Here is a 19,623-nt window from a genome sequence, read left to right as displayed (position 1 = left end):
TCCAGTAGGTATTAAAAAGGACATGCAGTAAATATTTAAATTATTTTTAATATTTGTTGTTTTAAAGGGTCACCCATACACAGTTTATGAATGCATCTAGCCGAGGATATAATGTGTCAGAACTTCAAGTTATCATGGGCTAGCAACAGGGCAACATCATTAACAACAATATGGCATTAAGCACGTGAGCTTTAGACATGTTACACAGATTTGGGTACAACCAAAATAATTACAGGAAGGGATTTGAGTGTGACCCTGCCTGTAACACAATTTCCATTTGTCCGAGAGTGGAGGAGATCTTGCCTGAAAGACTACTGATGTCATTGCCTATTTCAATCTGTCAGTTCCACCCCTCGCACCTACTCTGCTTCAAATGACATTGTCACAGGAAGTCAATTCTTGGTTAAGAGCAGATAACTGGAGTGGTGCTCTTCTGTAAGGAAGTCTTATTGATAAGTAATGAAAGGCCTCACTATCACTAGTAATGCAATTCTTGTGTGTTTTTGGGGTTTCTTTCACTTCAGGAACACCAGACATTAAACGGGCTAATCTGAGGTGACCCAACTGTTTATCTGATTTTCTTCTGTTATTTGACAATGGCTACAGCCATTCAAAAATACACAAAATGGAAACACCTTTGATCAAGAACAAAATATGAAATAAAAGCATGGAAATGTCACAAAACTGATGATAAAAAAAGCTTAAAATGAAAGTACGAACTCAAAAAGCCACTTCTGATCTTGCAATGAGCCAAGCAAATTCATAAAATCCTGGATAGATGGAATCAGTACATAAACTCAAACATTGATGTTGACAAGCTATACACAAAAAGAAAATGTCTTGAGAAAAATGACTTAATTGAAGGAGATCTGCAGGTATAAGCCTGACTTTAAATTTAATTGCATAAAAAAAAAACATAATTGTTATCTTATTGCTCTTCCTAGGATGGGAATTGGGGTTAGCTTTTATTCCCCATTCATCAGCTCAACGGCGTGGGTTTAATTAAAAGTTCTAAGCAAGATGTTTTTAATTGTTTTATTAAATTAGTACATACAAATTTTGAACACAAGTCATGTTTATTAACTGGAGAAAGGGTTGCATCAATTAAAGGCTGTAAATGATATTATAGTTGCAGAAGGTTTCCCCAAGGACAGTATTCGTTTGACCACTGTTGAACCTTGTGCAGCACATGCCAAAACATTTATTTAAATTCACCGAGGCATTTGCTGAACAGACTTTCATGATTTTCTTCCCTTGCTAGTCATTTCACACATAGGTGATCCTCTGTACAGTATACTAAAGCTCTGGGTTATCTTAAATGGCAAAAACTTGGAAAAAAAAACGAGATGAGGCTGTGGTTGGACAGGTAAGGTCAAATCACGTTACACACTTAAAAGGAATTCTGCTTGAGAAAATTGTGGCTAAGGACTGGTTTGGAATTTAACTGAAAAAAATGTAAAAGGGATGGTAAATAATGAAGTGAGCTAAGTAACAACCATTGCACTCTCTTCACTCTACTGATTCCAATCAAAGACTGGAAATTATGAGACAAATAAGTGCAGCTTAGGACCAGAGCATAGCACCTAGCCTGGTCTTCTGAAGATTTCATTTATTTACTAACTGAATAATTTTATGGCTATTTCAATTCTTTTTATAATTGCACTGTTATGTTTGCTTCTTCCTCTTTCTCTCTCTCTCTCTCTGTCTATCTTTCCTAGTAGATATACTGTACCTAAATGATGTCAAGGCAACAAGAATAAAGAAATGAAGATGGTTATTTCATAAAAAATAAATATAACAACAGAGTAGCATAGGTGAGCGATATGATGGAATGACCAAACAAAAGCCATATGGCTAGTCTAGGCCCTGCTATATTGCATTCTATGTTTATATCAGTTTTATCTTTCAGGCAGGATAGTTGGCCCACTTACCTACCAAAAAGTACTTTGGCTAAAACTTCCTCCTGCACGTACTTCCTTCCTTTCTACTTCTTATGTTCTGTCTAGAAGAAAAATTTTAAGTGCAGGTCAGGAAAATGAAAAAATTCTAACCTTTGTATCTTCAGGGTGGTCATCATATCACTTCTCCCATCATCTCCAGCCTCAGTAACACTTGGCCCCAGCTTCCAATAAAGGACTTTGAAACTCCAAGTCACCTACTATATTGCCAAGAAGTAAAATGAGGTAGCCGCATGGGCAGAAATTGAAGAGTCAAAAAGATGCAATGTAAGTCCGAACAACCCTCAGGAATGGCAAAAGGATGTGAGGCCTCCAAAACAAAGCCAAACAAAGCTGGCCAGACTCAATACTAACCTGCCCAAAAAAGGCTCACTCTCAGGTTGCCTGACTATCTAAGCAAATGGGAGGCTTCTTGGCCTCAAAATGGAGAACAGATTTTTTATACTTTAAGAATTGCAAGAGAACAGAATCAGTGTATGCTTGCCTTGTCTGGTGATGCAGTTAAAATGTCCGAAGGGCATCTTCTTACAATGAACATGCACTTTATGGTTTTATCCTGTGGCTTTTACATCGCTGTACATTTGTTGATTTTAAAAGATCTCTTTCTTCTTAACTGTCTCTTCATGTGCCATTGCACGCTCACTAAATCTACATCTTAAGGCCTTGTTCACACGGGCGTTAAAATCGGCGTTTTGCGTCCGTAGCGTCCGGTGTGCGCGGATCAAGCGCCGAGTGTTTTCTACACGTAGGAGTCAATGAGAGTGTTCACACGGGCTTTGGTGACGTGCGTTTGTCCGGCAGTGCGTTTATACGGCATCAAAAAAACGTTGCATGCAGCTTTTTCTTGGCGTTCAAAACCCAACGAACGCAAGGAAACTGCTTCTAGTTCGTTTTCTGCGCGTTTATTTTACGCTTCGGAGGACCGGATATATATAAGTTTACATGTTGTATATGAAAAAATATTAATATTTTTATGTTTTCATATACAACATATATATTTTCATATTGCTTATTTTATTTTATTGTCTCGTGTAATTTGTAAACCATGAACCTATTAATTTATGTTCTAATATAATATTTGATAACGATTATGTAGGGAGGCAATCCAGGGCGGGTTGGTGCATTTCAATGCATAATACCGGTGTAAGCGCACACTCGACTACTGTTTCCTTACCTCAAAGTGACAAGTAGTCTCTCTTCGGGGCTAACACCAAGTCGCATATTGGTTGATCGGCGTGCACTGTGGCATTGCACCAGCTGCAGCAGACAATCAAAAGTGGAAACCGACATCCAACAGTAATTAAAAAACTTGCGCGGAAATTTTCGCATTTCTTCATAAAGCACAAAAAAACTTCCTTTAACCCAGTGTTTCTCAAATAGTGGGGCGCGCCCCCGTGGCTCCGTCAAGGAGGTCGCGTTTGACCTCGGGAACATGCTTTTTATTTTTCTTTTAAATTTTTTTTGAATTTAGAATGCACTTTAAATCTTTTCTGTTACATTTAATAAAGCTATTCTTTGTTGTAAATTGGTCCATATTTCTTTCTTTTTTTATTCTCTTATACGTTAATAAGGATACAGTGTTATGCAGAGGTGTACTTATAACAATTTTATAGACAAATGATACTATTTATAGATGTTTTCTTCTTCCTAGGGGGGGCATGACAGAAAATAATTGAGAAGCACTGCTTTAACCCGACGTTGTGCAGTCAGAGGATGAACCCAGTAACGGCGGCGATTTTTTCTCTCCCTACGTCGCCGTATTACGAGTATTTTTAAAACAAGAAGATTAATATCTAACATAGCAAAATGGTCCATATTGAAAGGAGGCACCTCAAATAAAACGACAAGGGCTTTCATATCCAGTTCCCGACACTGCCTCCACAGGTTAACACACAAACTACAATTTGGGCTGCAGGCTGGCGTTAGACAGAGACAAACGAACGCCGGTGTAGAAGTCAATCGATCGCCACCACAAAATGCAACATAAACGTCTAGGACGTTCAGAGCAAGTTCGTTTATCCAAAAACTTAACGCCCGTGTGAACAAGGCCTTATGCATGTTTATTTAGATGCAACAATGATGAAACTGAAGCTTATATGTTTGAATTGAACATTGCCCATTTGTTTTCTAACTGATTTCACACTATTATGAATTTTTAATAGGAACATTATATTGTTAATGTTACCCACTTACCTACCTCTCCCAATGTATTCATTTCTGTAGTTGAACATTTAAAACTATAAAGTATGTTGACTGTGAAGTGTTTTTAGATATACATTTATCATTATTTTTATTTGACTAGTGACCTCTTTCCATTGTACTCATTCCCACATCCCTGTATTAGTCCTTCAGTTTTTAGGTGCATTGCAATATAATCTATAACACCTATTGCAATAGACAATGTCTCTCTGTCTGTCCACCTGTCCTTACGAAACAACTTGGTTCTCAGTGGACAGATTTTATTGAAATATCTCAAACACAATACCCTTACACAATGGTTTGGAATTTCAAAATCTCCCATTAAAAAGTATTGGCAAATCTGCAAACTCATCTATCTTAAAACAGAGAAACATTCTGTGTGACTTAAACTACAAATTAGTTTACTGTTTCAGTTTTACCTTGACAATGGTTAAACCAACTTAGTGTATTTTGCATGTTTTCCTCTTTTTTGCCTTCAATTGCCATCACTGACGGCAAACAGATCTCCAATACAAGTTAATGAAACACCAGCAAACTGCGTGTGGGTAGAAAATTACTCACTGTGTTGCGTTTTCTACAATTGATCGTCTGTTAAACCCAGGTAACACAAAGGAATGCCCCCAGAATACCTCCAGTGAAACCTGTGAGAACATTGTTGTATTTTTCAATCAAAAAATTAATGATATTAGAGATAACATAGTATATCTCCCCAACACTGCAGAACCTCCAAAGCCCCGGTACTCCATTATAAACAAATTAAATGCTTTCACCAGGATAGATTTACCTGAATTACATAGTATAATCTCTCAACTGAAACCCTCCACCTGCGTCCTTGACCCAATACCAACAAGGTTTTTCAAAGAAATATCAGGCGTGCTAATTGACAATATTCTTGACATAGTAAATTCGTAAATTCTGGGGGTCTTCCCAGACTGTCTTAAGACTGCTGCAGTTAAACCCCTGCTCAAGAAAAATAATCTTGACCCCTCTGCCTTTGAAACTTTTAGACCCATCTCTAACCTGCCCTTCTTAAGTAAAATTCTAGAGAAGGCAGTCATTTTGCAATTAAATGACCACCTCAATAAACATGCTATTCTTGATACATTTCAGTCAGGCTTCAGAACAAATCACAGCACAGAAACTGCACTCGTTAAAGTAGTAAATGACTTGCGGGTAAATGCAGACAGAGGCCATTTATCTGTTCTCATCCTCTTAGATCTGAGTGCCACATTTGACACCATTGATCATAATATTCTTAGAAATCGCCTTAGTCAATGGGTGGGCCTCCCTTGCAGTGCCTTAAATTGGTTTGAAACCTACCTGGCAGGTAGAAAATTCTTTGTTAGTTGTGGTAATCACATTTCAAAGACACATGATATCCGATATGGTGTTCCACAAGGCTCTATCCTGGGTCCGCTGCTTTTCTCAATCTACATGCTACCGTTAGGTCAGATTATCTCAGGTTACAACGTGAGCTACCACAGTTATGCTGATGACACACAGCTGTACTTATCAATAGCACCTGATGACACCGACTCTCTCGATTCACTAACACAATGTCTTACTGGTATTTCTGAATGGATGAATAGTAATTTTCTCAAACTAAATAAAGAGAAAACTGAAATTTTAGTAATTGGCAATAATGGATTCAATGAGGTTATCAGAAATAAACTTGATGCATTAGGACTAAAAGTTAAGACGGAAGTAAAAAACTTAGGAGTAATTGTTGACTGTAATCTGAATTTTAAATCGCATATTCATCAGACCACTAGGACAGCATTTTTTCACTTAAGAAACATAGCAAAAGTTAGACCTCTTATATCATTGAAAGATGCTGAGAAATTAATTCATGCTTTTGTTTTCAGTAGACTAGATTACTGTGACGCGCTCCTCTCAGGACTACGCAAAAAATACATAAATCACTTGCTTGTAATAAGTAGAGACTTGAGGAAAAGGTTTGGGGCAGCCACCCGTAATTCCCAAAAAGACATCATAGTCAAGTTTAACAACAGAGTCCAAAACAGAACTGCCTGCCTAAGCAAGGCAGTGAGCTTTATATGAGGGCAAATGATGTCTCTGCTGAGGGGCGGAACCGGAAGTGACCTCATTCTTGGGGCCGGACTGGTGTGTCCTTCCTGGAAAAGGATTTCCGGTAAGACCTGCAAAAACTCAGAACGTCAGCATGGGCAGATGTATAAACAGTATTGTCCCCTTCAGCTGCTTCCCATGATGTCACAGAATGCAGCTGCTACTGGTTTTCTCCAGTTTTGATGTCACTACACTGGTTACCTGTGTCATTCAGGATTGACTTTAAAATACTGCTTATGGTTTATAAAACCTTAAATAATCTTGCTCCATCTTATATATCGGAATGCCTGACACGTTATATTCCAAATCGTAACCTTAGATCTTCAAAAGAGTGTCTCCTTATAATTCCAAAAGCTAAACTTAAAAGAAGTGGTGAGGCGGCCTTCTGTTGTTATGCACTTAAAATCTGGAATAGCCTGCCAATAGGAATTCGCTAGGCTGATACAGTAGAGCACTTTAAAACACTGCTGAAAACACATTACTTTAACATGACCTTTTTATAACTTCACTTTAACTTAATACTGATACTCTGTAGGTTCAATTCATCATAATAATTATTCACTTTCTCTTCTGTTTCTTTTTTCGGTTTCTTTGTGGTGGCGGCCTGCGCCTCCACCACCTACTCAAAGCACCATGATGCACCAACATTGATGGACTGAAAGCCAGAAGTCTATGTGACCATCATCATCAGGTCCTTCCATGAAAACCCTAAATACAAAGAGGACTGTTTGATATATGTTAGGTAGATTCCCCAGAGGGGACTGGGCGGTCTCGTGGTCTGGAACCCCTACAGATTTTATTTGTTTTTCTCCAGCTTTTGGAGTTTTTTTTTTGTTTTTTCTGTCCAACCTGGCCATCGGACCAAGTAATTGTTAATTAATGTTGACTTATGTTTATTTTTTATTGTGTCTTCTATTTTTCTATTCTTCATTTTGTAAAGCACTTTGAGCTACATTTTTTTGTATGAAAATGTGCTATATAAATAAATGTTGATTGATTGATTGAATTGTTTGTGTAGGCAGGCAATCAGTTCCCATTTCGGGCTACTGTACTGTATGTGTCCCCATAAATAACTGAAGAATATCAAACATTGCTTCACTAAAACAGACTTCTTCACAATATATTTACAGCAGTTCGCACAAAACTCCAAGGGTGAATCATGTTTGATTAACAATTTGGGTTATATTTACACAGTACTGTAAAGAGGAAAAAGAAGCAGACAAAAATAGTGCACTAACATTTATTTGTTCATACTTCAAGCACTGTGTCAAATTATACGTGTTTGTGAAGGTTTTTTTTTAATCCAGTGTCCAGATCCCTCTTTGATGATGGTGCGATAAAGCAGGTATTATAAGGTATTATAAGGATGGATTTTATGCAAGGCCATGAATTCTTCACAATTATCTCAGTTTGGGACATTGCCAATTTGATCCCAGATGAGCACAACTGTCTGATATATTCAAAGATGTTAACTGGTTGGTAACTTTGGTCTTCACAGTCCTTCTTTACCAAATCCAGAATACCCTTTAGTTTTGTCCTGCATAGCACCTCGAATGAGGTGCAAAAGGAATGAATGGCATAAGTTAATTTCAATCGCGTCTATCCTCTTGCATTAGCTTCCTTAACATCCACTTTAACGTCTGGTTGAACTTCTCTTGAAAACACCCCTAGTAACTCTCAGCCAATCATCTTTGAATTTAGCAGAGTGGAATTGCTTCTGGACATTCGGTTGCATTGTCAACTACAGGTCAAATTCTATTACAATGAATGAAACGAAGAGCTGCACTGAAAAACCATTTGATCTGCAGAAGGGTATTGCAACAGACAGGATACATTGTGGGTAGATCTAAAAGTGGTCAATCAAATTCAATTTCAGCTAAATTTGCGGAACTCTTTAGGTCCATAGCTTGATTCTGTCAGAGAATCAATTGTGATTGTTGCATGGGGGTTAAGGAAAATCAACCAGGTTCATCCACGGCCCACCTGCGCTCCGAAAGTCGAGGGACACAATCATTCTGGAATGTCTATTTCATGTTCACCAAGGGTCACCGATTTTTTTTTCTAAATGGGAGTGTGTTCTGGACACTGAGAGGGGCCGTGGATTCAACAGCCACTACCACAGCCTCGATGTCTAATAATACTGACTGCTGTAGACTATGGGCAATGAAGTGAACAAACCCTAGTTCTCCTTATGGGTTTCAACCACTACTGACAGCTTAAGCACCACAATGCCTTATCACCAACAAATGTCTCTTGTCTCTCTTTCTCCTTCTCTGACCTCCACTCCCCTTCTCACAATCTCCGTCTCCTCCCTCCCAACTCCGGCTCATTAACTGGAGGGAGTTGGACCCTTTTATAATAACCCGGATGGGCTCCAGGTGCTCCTTCCAACGACACTTGTGGTGTAAGTGTCCGGGTGCTCTTGGGATTTCTTCTGGAAGCACTTCCTGGTGTGGCGGAAGTGCTGCCATCCAGGGTTCCATAACCGTTCGGGCGCCCCCTGGCAGTGTCCACGTCCTCCCATAGGGACGAGCTTAACCAGCTTTGTTACAGTGGCCCCCAACCAGACCAGGGAGGCTGCCTTCTCGTGGCCCAGGGAAGGTATCGTCCCTCTTGTGGACCGTCCATGTGTCCTGGCTGGGCATGGTCCCCAGCTGTCTGGCACAGTACATACAGAATGTCAATTATGGGTAAGGGCACTAATGGCGTGTTCAGTCATTGTGGCAGAAGACTGTGTTTCAGGCATGTTTAAGAGAACCATAATTCAGCTATTTTCTGTTAAAAACTGACGACATCTGCCAGTATTGAAATAGTAAGATGGCAGAAGGTTCAGCAGGTAAATCATCCAGAGCCTTAGCTGGCTCTGTCTTCAAAAATAGACAAAAAGAAAAAGAAGAGTTGGGGTACCAGAGAGTAAACCCAAATTAATTTCAGTTGTTGTTAGTCTGAAGAAAATAAAGAAAACAGATACATTGGGCATGCCATGGTGTCAAAGGTTAAAGAGGTTGCTATTGAAGTGTCTTTGACAAAGGTCCAGTCTCAAATGAGAACTTCTTTCTGTCAGTGATGATATTGTTGGAGTAGAAGTGGAAGAGGTGGTGCAGTGGCTGTCTTTGGTGGAGGTGACCTCATCAGTCCTCTGGATGGTTCTCCTCCATTCTAAGGCAAACAGAAACTGGATTAGTTGTGATGTCAGATTCAAATCCTTCCTGTAACAGTAGTCAATCTGACATCCATGAAACATGTCCTACACTCCTGTGCATAAAAATATATATAGATAATAACTGGACAGAACAATATTAACAGAAACTATTGTAACAAATGAAAAGTACTGAAAAAGACAGAAAAAAGAACCCTGCCTATAACATAACAGAGCCTAAGTCAAAACCAAAATATCAAGCCAACCTTTTGTCAAACCAGATCTTAAAGCAATGACTTAGTCATAAAAATAATCACAAATTTGCTTGCTATAAATCTTAAACTATAACATGCAAGGCTCTTGAGTATGTGTACACAAACTTGAATGAAGTGTCCCAGTGCAGACCCACTTACACAGTAAATGGTCACGCAGATGACTTCATGAAACACGACTTCTGGCACACATCCCATGACAACCTGCCATCATATCATGGTAACTTAACCACAAGATGGCACCACAGCAAATGTGCAATGAATGATGATTTATTTCTGTAAAGCTAAAACAATACAAAATTAATCAAATATTTACAACCCTCATATTCATAAATGTAATAAAGTAAGAAAAATATCTGAAGCCTGAAACAAATGACCAAAGATCCAAAATCGTAAACAACTGCACATTAGAATGCTTAGCAGCGAGTCAGAGGGACAAAATGGCTCCCTGCTGTCACCTATCAGTCTATGGGATTCCTTCTTATTAACCACCACCCTGCAAAGCCCATTTGCCATTTCTATGCTCTTAGACCATTTAACCCTAGGACCCCTTTGCAAGAATCCCTATACTTGGTGAAAGGGTCAGCCAATCCTGTAAAACTTCAGTTTACATATGACTGATCTTTACGGATGTCACTACCATTAACCCTTTCAAGTAATTCTGTATGACCCTGGAGGATAGAGCCTTTGGTTGAGCGTGACCCTGCAGTTCTGGCATAGTCACTTGAGTTATGAACACCTCCAGAAGGTGTTACAGCTCAGCTCCTGCCCTGTACTGCACATAAACACCACTAACCTTGGTCCAGGCCAAGTTGTACTGTTTATATAGCATACAGTATGCATGGCTAAAGCACACAGGATGCAAAGCTTCTTCCATTAACAAATTTCATCCTTCTATTTTATAGACAGAGCTTTCAGCCAAGACAGAAACAAACTCAACAAAACCAACCCTAAGAGAAGCCATTTGCATATCCTTGAGGCAACATGTCAGAGCCATGAATAATAAATATTTGAAACTGTAGTCATGAGGTTGCATAAAATATATGACCTTTTGGAGTACAGCTGTCCACAGCCTCATAGGAACCGATGGCCAAACTCTGCACTGTGCAAAAAAGTTCAGCAATGATAGAAAATGAACAGACAACAAAATGAAATGTTTTTGTTCACTTTTTCCAATTGTACGTGGGCAGCATTCTGTTGGAGCCAGTTACAGAAAGCAGAAAACTTTGTAACTTTGTATATTAGTCTACAGAACACTCAAGAACAGACATTAGGAGATGGATGTCAAACTCTGGTCCTGGAGGGCCGCTGTGGCTGCAGGTTTTTCATTCAAACCATTAGTGACCAGTTTTTGCTGCTAATCAATTTCTTAGTTTTTATTAACTTGACTCGGACCCCTTAGTTGTTTTTTTTTTCTTTAATTAGCAGCCAAACAATAATGAGCAACAAAACAAGGTGCCACATGACCAGCTCATCAGTGCCCATCACACAATATCTGAAAATAAAAAAAACTGAAAGTCTCAGTCAGGTTGATCTCTCAGATCACCTAAACATTTTGACACTGTTCTTAGAAAAAACAGAAAATCAACAGTTTTGGAAATGTCTGCTGGGGCACAATGAGAGCAGCAACAGGCCACGGAATTAAATTAATTTAATTACCAGCAAGAATTGGCTTCTCATTAAGAAACTAGTTGGAGCTTGACTTAGCGGGTCATCTGTTGGCTCGTTTCACATCTCATTTCTGTTTAGCTGTCATTTAATGAGGAAAAGAATCAATTCAGAGGACCAAATCCATAAAAACAGGGCTATTAAAATGAAGAGAAAAGGAGCTGATAAGCCGTGAAAACTAGTCACTGATTAGGAAAAGGGTTAGAATGAAAACCTGCAGCCACTGTAGCCCTCCAGGCCTGGAGTTTGACACCCCTGCATTAGGAAATTATCCTGCTTTATTGCCTCAATGAAAATGTGATGTTCAAGAAGAAAGTGTGATCGACACTTAATGTCAAAAGTGTATAAAAAAGGAAAGAAACTCTTCATACTGCTACCTGACGTAGAAGGTAAGGAGAGGGAAGAAGTTCATCTTTCTTAAGAAAGTTTAATGTAGCAGTACTTATTGTAATTTACATAGTACCTCTAAAAACTATTCACCCCTTTAAGTTTCACAGTTTATTGATACAACATAACAGTGGTTTGTATTTGTCTTATTTGACACTAATCTAACAGAAAAAGACTTTTTAATGTCAAAGTGAAAACAAGTCTCTGCAAAGTGATCAGAATTAATTACAAATATAACTTAAAATAATTGATCACGTATATCATATGACATATCTAAATCCTCACTTGTGCAACCAAATGCTTTTAGAAGTCACAGAATTAGTTCAATGGAGATCACCAGTCTGGGGTTTCAATTGATTTTAGAAAACCTGCACCTTATCTGGAAGGTCCAACTTGTGGTGAGTCAGTATGGCAGCTTAACATACACAATGAAGGAAAAGGAGCACTCCAAACAACTCTGTGCATGAAAAGTAATAGAAAAGAACAAGTTGGGAGATGAAGACAAGAAAATGTCCAAGTCACTGAATATTCCCTAGAGTCCAGTTAAGTCAGTCATGAAGAAATGGGAAGAGTGTGGCACCGCTGTAAATCTGCCAATAGCAGTCCACCCAAAGAAACTGTGTGATCATACAAGAAGAAGTCTAGTGAGGAAAGTAGAGCTGAAATGGACAAGACTGGAGAGGTAGCTGTTGCCTGGGTGCTTCGCCAGTCACAAAATAATGGGAGAGTGACAAAGAAAAGAAAAGGAAAAAGCACATGACATCTTACCTAGAGTTTACCAGGAGGCGTGTGGGAAACTCTGAAGTATAAACCTTTTTGGCCATCAGACTAAGTGCCGCATTTGTTGTAAGCCAAACACACACTGAAAAAATGAAATCTAAGCAAGTGAAAAGTATTGATATCATGACATTAAATTTTGTTTTCCTTGATGTGAGAATTATTGATTTATCAAAAAATGTGTATTTACGATTACTTAGCTTACTTTAAGAAGTCTTATCAACAATATTTCACTTACTCCATTGGCAGATTTTTTTGCTAAATAAAAGGAAAACAGCTCCCGTTTAAAGTTTTTTTGTCTAGTTTTTGCAGATGCATTTTTTCCAGTGTAGGACACACTGGCATTACCCGTTTTGCTATGCTTTGGGGCACAAGACTTTGCTAGGAAGAAAACTTCTTAATTCCCACTCAAGCGTCAGTTCTCCTTGAAGATTCTGCACCTTAGCTGATCAGACTTATTAATCACAAGCAAAAAGACATCCCAGAGAAGTCATCTTGATGCACCATCTAAACACTTATCAGTGAACAAACAGCCATAACTCACTGATGGGCAACATTGACGGAGAAAACTTTGCACCGATTATCAGCCAAAGGTTGGACTGATGTGCACCCAAGAAACCAATGGCAAAAGGATTACTCCAGCCTTTAAAAACCATTCCAAGAGCCAGATCTATTCTCTCTCTACATACTCAGTGTTTTCAGCCTGCCCATAAGCAACTCTGAACTACAAAAATGAAATCTAAGCAAGTGTAAAGTATTTATAGAATGACATTAAATCTTGCTTTTTTATTGTAAGAATTATGGACTTATCAAAGAAATTGCATTTACGATTTTTTAGCTTAGTTTTACAAATCTTGTCAAGGAAATTTTGCTCACCACATTGACAGATATTTTTGCTAAATAAAAGAATGTCTGTAATACTAGGGTGTTGTACCGTGTTAGCCATTATGAATGTAATAAGAAGTGAAGTGTGCATATAAACACAGGGAACTTCAGTTTCTGTATTACATCTTGCCCGAAGAAAAGGCCTGCATTGCCTCAAAGCTTGCATATTGTAATCTTTTTAGTTAGCCAATAAAAGGTGTCATTTTGCTTGAGTGCTCAAATTTATAATACAGACAGGTGCAATTATACCACACTGCCGACAAGAACATCACATGAAGGGATCATTTTCCTGCAGATCATCTAATGTAGTCTACCTCATCCTCTGACACTGCACCCTATGTGGGAGGAACTGGATAGAGAATGAATTTACACAGGTACCACATCAAGCATGGCAACACAGATGTTCCTGTAGGAGCTCACTTGAACAGTCATGGACACTGTGAGAGGGACTTGAAAGTCACAGTGCTTATGGGCAACTTCAGAACACAACAAGAGAGAAAAGAATGGGAAATTAAACTCATGCTGAAATTTAAAACATTACAACATGGTTTAAATAGAGACAAGAGTTTTATGGCCAGATATGAGCATTGTTTGCATCTCTTGGACTGACACAGGCAACCTGACTACAGATCCACATTACATTGAAAAACTCATCAGAAACTTCAAAAGATTTTGTTGGACAGTTATCCAGCGATCTTGCCTATACATTGTTCTCCTCTCTTGCTTAATGAATCATAGCCTGGAGAGGTCTACTAATTTTTTACATTTAAGATGTCTAATCTTTAAGGTTTTCCAATGACGTCTCTGTCCTGGTGTCTATATAAACACAGGAAACTCCAGTCTCTGTATTACATCTTGCCTGAAGAAGGGACCTGAGTTCCTTTCAAAGCTTGCATATTGTGATCTTTTTAGTTAGCCAATAAAAGGTGTCATTTCGCTTGACTTCTCACTAAATAATCACAAAATAACTCCCATTTAAAGTTTTTTTTCTTTCTAGCATTTGTATATGCATTGTTGCAGTGTGTTGCCTAGGATAATATAAAAATAAATAACTCTTTGCATTTATACAGCGCTTTTCTCACTACTCAAAGCACTCAGCAATTGCAGGTTAAGGGCCTTGCTCAAGGGCCCAACAGCGTGGAGTCCCTTTTGGCATCTACGGGATTCAAACCGGCAACCTTCCGATTGCCAGTGCAGATCCCTAGCCTCAGAGCCACCACGTGGCTATAACAAACAGTGATTCCTTTTACTCCAAAGGGTAACCTGGGGCAGGAGTGGAAGAGTGAAAGACCATCGGTATTTGGAGTTGGACAAAGGTGCCACTTTGCTAAAGTGAAGCAAGGTGCACAAGCAACAGAGAAACCATACGTAAGGCTACATGTTTGTCTTTTTAAAGGCGGGCGTTGACTCATCACCAACTACCCAACAGATGTAAAATGTTACACTAACAGAAGAAGACACTGTGTGTTAAACCTCGAAAAGAAAATTGCAGTACTGCCCACAACCAGAAAGTGTGACCAAGGTGAAGAAGAGCTCCTGAAAGAAAAGTGGGCTGAATATCCTTTCACAAGAAAGCCAGCTCAGAAGGACTGAAAGAAGGCATTGCCTACAGCAAACCATAAGTGCACCTACTTTGATTCCGAGAACTAATAACTGTAACTTAGTAGTTAAGATAAAGCCAACTACTATAATTTATTATGGGCATGGTACCACTGTAAACTTTGTGAAAAATGTGTCTGTAGCTCTTATAATTGTCTCTAACTAAATCCAATAAGAAAGTTCATGGCAGCATCTCACATGCACACACGCACACACACAGAGAAACTGTATATGGGGCTCAGTGTGTTTAAGTAAACCAGTGTAGACGAAGATGTGAGCAAATGAACCCCACTATCATCGTACAGCTGCTAGAAACTTAAACACTAGCTAAAGTAATTATCCATCTTGACCACATGAATTGGATAATTCAGAATCATAAGTTATGTGCCTTATTCTACTGGGGAGAAAAAGTTCAACTAAGCTAACTTAAATTTATGTTTTGTGTTGTTTGTTGCTGTCCTTCACCTGTATATCGAGATACATACACTATATATCTACAGCACACATAGGCACGCATATAACCTAGCTTTCATTAACATTTTGTTATAAAAATATTGTATCATTTGATTTATCACAGGAAGTGTGTGGGGGTTATATTTTGAAAAATAGTCTATCACTACATGTGAACCACAAGAAATAGTGAAAGTTATTTACCTTCATTGTCAGAAGTTTACATACACTCATCATGTACATGTATGTCATGCTAATTGTGGGCTCTCATTATTTTCTTTGAACTGTTCCTTGTCAGGGGTGAACTATCTTACAGACAGACCTCAGTATGTGTGTCTCGAGAACTGCAGGTCTGACATTGTGGTCAGCAGCACAGGAGGACCGCAGGGACTGTGCTTTCTCCAGTCGTGTTCAGCCTTTATACATAGGACTTCCAATACAACTCGGAGTCCTCCCACGTGCAAAAGTTTGCTGACGACACTGCTATCGTGGGCAGGAGGAGGTGTATAGGAACCTAATCAAAAACTTTGTTAAATGGTGAGACTCAAACCACCTACAACTGAACACCAGCAAAATCAAGGAGCTGGTGGTGGATTTTAGGAGGCCCAGGCCCCTCATGGACCCCGTCACTGTCCTGCTCCACTGATAGACTGAGGAGATTGTTCCTCCCCCCACTCTTCAATTCCACCCTTTAAACATTAACATTATATAAAGTTATTGTCTCTTATACCTGCATTTTAATCACTCTTTAATTTAATATTGTATTTTTATCAGTATACTGCTGCTAGAGTATGTGAATTACCCCTTGGGATTATCTATCTATCTGTCTATCTGATTATACAACATACATTGTTAATGACTCTAAAAAACAAGTTTTGGGTTTTCTAAAATCCACACAGGGTTAAAATTATACAGACTCAAATATATACATGCACCAACTTAGGTTTTTAAATAAGTTGTACTGAAGGTTCTACAATGCCTTTTAGCGAGGCCTATTAAATTCTCATTAGTATTCATTATTGACTACAGCTGGTAGCCTCTCTGCGCCAGCAATATGTTTGTTTGATAGGACTCATTGGATTGACCAACACTCTGAAATACGAGAATGTCCAAGGAGCTCAGTGAAGATCTAAGAAGGAGAATTGTATATTTACACAAGTCACAAAGGTCTTTTGGAGCCTTTTCTGAACAACTGCAGATTCCAAGATCATCAGTTGTATGTAAGTACAAGTTATTGGGAGGTGTCCCCACTTTTCTAAGGTGTGGAAGAAGACCCAAACTGCAGCCCTCAGCTGAGAGGAAATTAGTTAGGATGTGAAGGAACAACACAGGAACCATCAAGGCCCAAGCCTGCCATGAACTGGAACCTGCCTGAACACCAGTGTTACTGTCTACAGTCAAGCAAGTTTTACATTGCTATGGACTGGAGAGTGCCATCCAAGAAAGAAGCCTCTGCTCCAATATCATCACCTTCAAGCTTGACTGAAATTCACAGCTGCCCACACGGACAAGTAAAAGGCCTTCTGGAGGAAAGTTTTATGGTCAGACAAGACAAAGACTGAGTTGTTTGTCCCCAATGACAAGAGGTATGCTTGACAGAGTAAAGGTAAGGCTTTCAAACCCAATAACATTGTCAGTCATTGTCCAATACGCTGTATCTTAACACAGGGTCACGGGGATCTACTGGACACAATCCCAGCCAGCACAGGGAGCAAGGCAGTAACAAATCCCGGGCAGGGCACCAGCCCACCACAAGACACTCACACACAAACACACACACCCCCACACCAAGCACACACTAGGGACAATTTAGGAACGGCAATGCACCTAACCCGCATGTCTTTGAACTGTGGGAGGAAACCGGTGCACCTGGAGGAAACCCATGCAGACATGGGGAGAACATGCAAACTCCATGCAGGGAGGACCTGGGAAGCAAACCCAGGTCTCCTTACTGCGAGGCAGCAGCGCTACCACTGTGCCACTGTGCTGCCCTTCAATAACATTATATCTACTGTAAAGCATGGTGGTGGTAGTTTTATGTTCTAGGGCTATTTTGCTGACAGTGGTACTGTTCCATTGCACAAAGTGAGTGGAATAATGAAGAAGGAGGACTACCTCCAAATTTTTCAACATCACCTCAAATCAATAGCTAGACTCTTGCAACTTGGACACAATTGGGTGTTCCAACAGGACAATGATCCCAAACATACATCAAAACTGGTTGTAGAATTGATAAAACAGGCTAACATTAAGCTTTTGGAATGGTCTTTCCAAAGCCCAGACCTCAACACTTTTGAAAAATTGTGGACTGTGCTTAAAAGTTGGGTCTATGCCAGAAAACCAATAAATGTAAATGAACTCTACCAATTCTGCCAAGGAGAATATCAACTATTAGGTCAGAATTATGCCAGAAACTTGTTGATGGCTACCAAAAGTGTGTAGTCGAGGTGCAACTTGCTAAAGGACATTCAACCAAATATTAGTTGGGGTCAATGTTTATATTTGAGCCTGTATGTATAATTTTGATCTTGTGTGGATTTTAGAAAATCCACAATAAATTCAAGCCGATGCACCAAATTCTTGTTTTTTAGAGTCATTAACAATCTATGTTGTACAACCCTTCAAAAGAAATCATTGAAAGCCCACAATTACAATCACATTCATGTCCATGATGAGTTTATGTAAACTTCTGAACTTATGAATCTCGATCAGAAATTGTATAGATATCTTCATAGTTCTGGCGTCCTGGCTGGAAGGTGAAAAAGAGGTCCCTCACAAATGCTACAACTGCACATTATCAAAAACACACCATCCCCACCGTGAAGCATAGTGGTAGCAGCATCACGCTGTAGGGATGCTCCTTTGTAGCAGACCCTGGAATTCTCATGAGAGTAAAATGAATGCAACGAAAAATCCTGGAGGAAACATGATGGAATCTGCAAGAAACCTGCACCTTGGGAGAAGATTTATTTTCCAGCAAGACAACCACGAGTATAAAGTCAAAACTACAAAGGAATGGTTTAAAAACAATAACGTTAATGTACTGAAGTGGCCGAGTCAGAGTTCAGACTGCCATCTAATTTAGAACTTTTCGGTGAACTTGAAAAAGGCTGTTCACTCACAATCTCCATGCACCCTGACAGAGCTGGAGAAGTTTTGCAAAGAGAAAGAATGGAAAACCTGCAGTGACCAGATGTACAACGCTGACAGAGACCTGTACTCATAACCGCAAGGCTGTCATGGCTGTCAAAGATGCATTTACTAAATACTACCTTGAAGGGAGTGCATACTCATGTAATGAATTATGCTCTGCTTTACTGTATGTTTATAATTCATTTAGACCACTTTGCATAGATCTGTTTTTAATTTGATGTTAAAGAGTCTTTTTCTCTTGATCAAAGGCCAAAATAAGTCCACTTTGATAAGAGAAAATGAGAAAACTTCCAAGGGGGGTAAATACATTTTATATTACATGAAGGGATTAATAAATAGTAAATCTGACAGGATGGACAGCCTAAACTGATAATTGGAGTGTGCTCAACAAGGTGTTCAGGAGTGGCTGTGCAGGTAAAGATGCATCACAGGATAAACGGCCATATCTGCAGCTGCCTAAGCGAGGTTTCTTTTACTGCAGAGGCAGAACTGAACAGGTCTCTTATAATCTTCATTTGGTGGCTTTGTGTCCATCTTTAGCTGTCTCAAGGTGGATGACTTGAGACAGAGTTAGCATATCAACCCTGAGACATTAATAATAATAATAATTCATTACATTTTATATACAGTAGCAACTTTCTTGCTACCCAATGTGCTACAGTGGGTGGGAAGCCACTTCAGCCATCACTAATGTGCAACATCCACCTGGATGATGTGATGGCAGCCACTCTGCGCCAGTACACTCACCATACTTTAGCTGTTAGAAGCTAAAGTAGCGAGAGAGAGAGACAATTAGAGACAGAGAATGATTAGAGGCTGCGGTGGGTTGGCACCCTGCCCGGGATTGGTTCCTGCCTTGTGCCCTGTGTTCACTGGGATCTCCAGCAGACCCCCATGACCCTGTGTTCAGATTCAGCAGGTTGGAAAATGGATGGAATTGATTATTAGAGGGCTAGAATGACTAGGCCAAGGAGTGCAATTTATCCTGGACGGTGGTATAAACCCTACACTTTACGAAGGATACCCAGGGTTCTTTTATGACCACAGA

Source organism: Polypterus senegalus, chromosome 1 (genome assembly GCF_016835505.1).
Source record: "Polypterus senegalus isolate Bchr_013 chromosome 1, ASM1683550v1, whole genome shotgun sequence".
NCBI lineage: Eukaryota > Metazoa > Chordata > Cladistia > Polypteriformes > Polypteridae > Polypterus > Polypterus senegalus.
The sequence above is the reverse complement of the archived record's forward strand: the minus strand, read 5'-3'. Positions refer to the sequence as shown.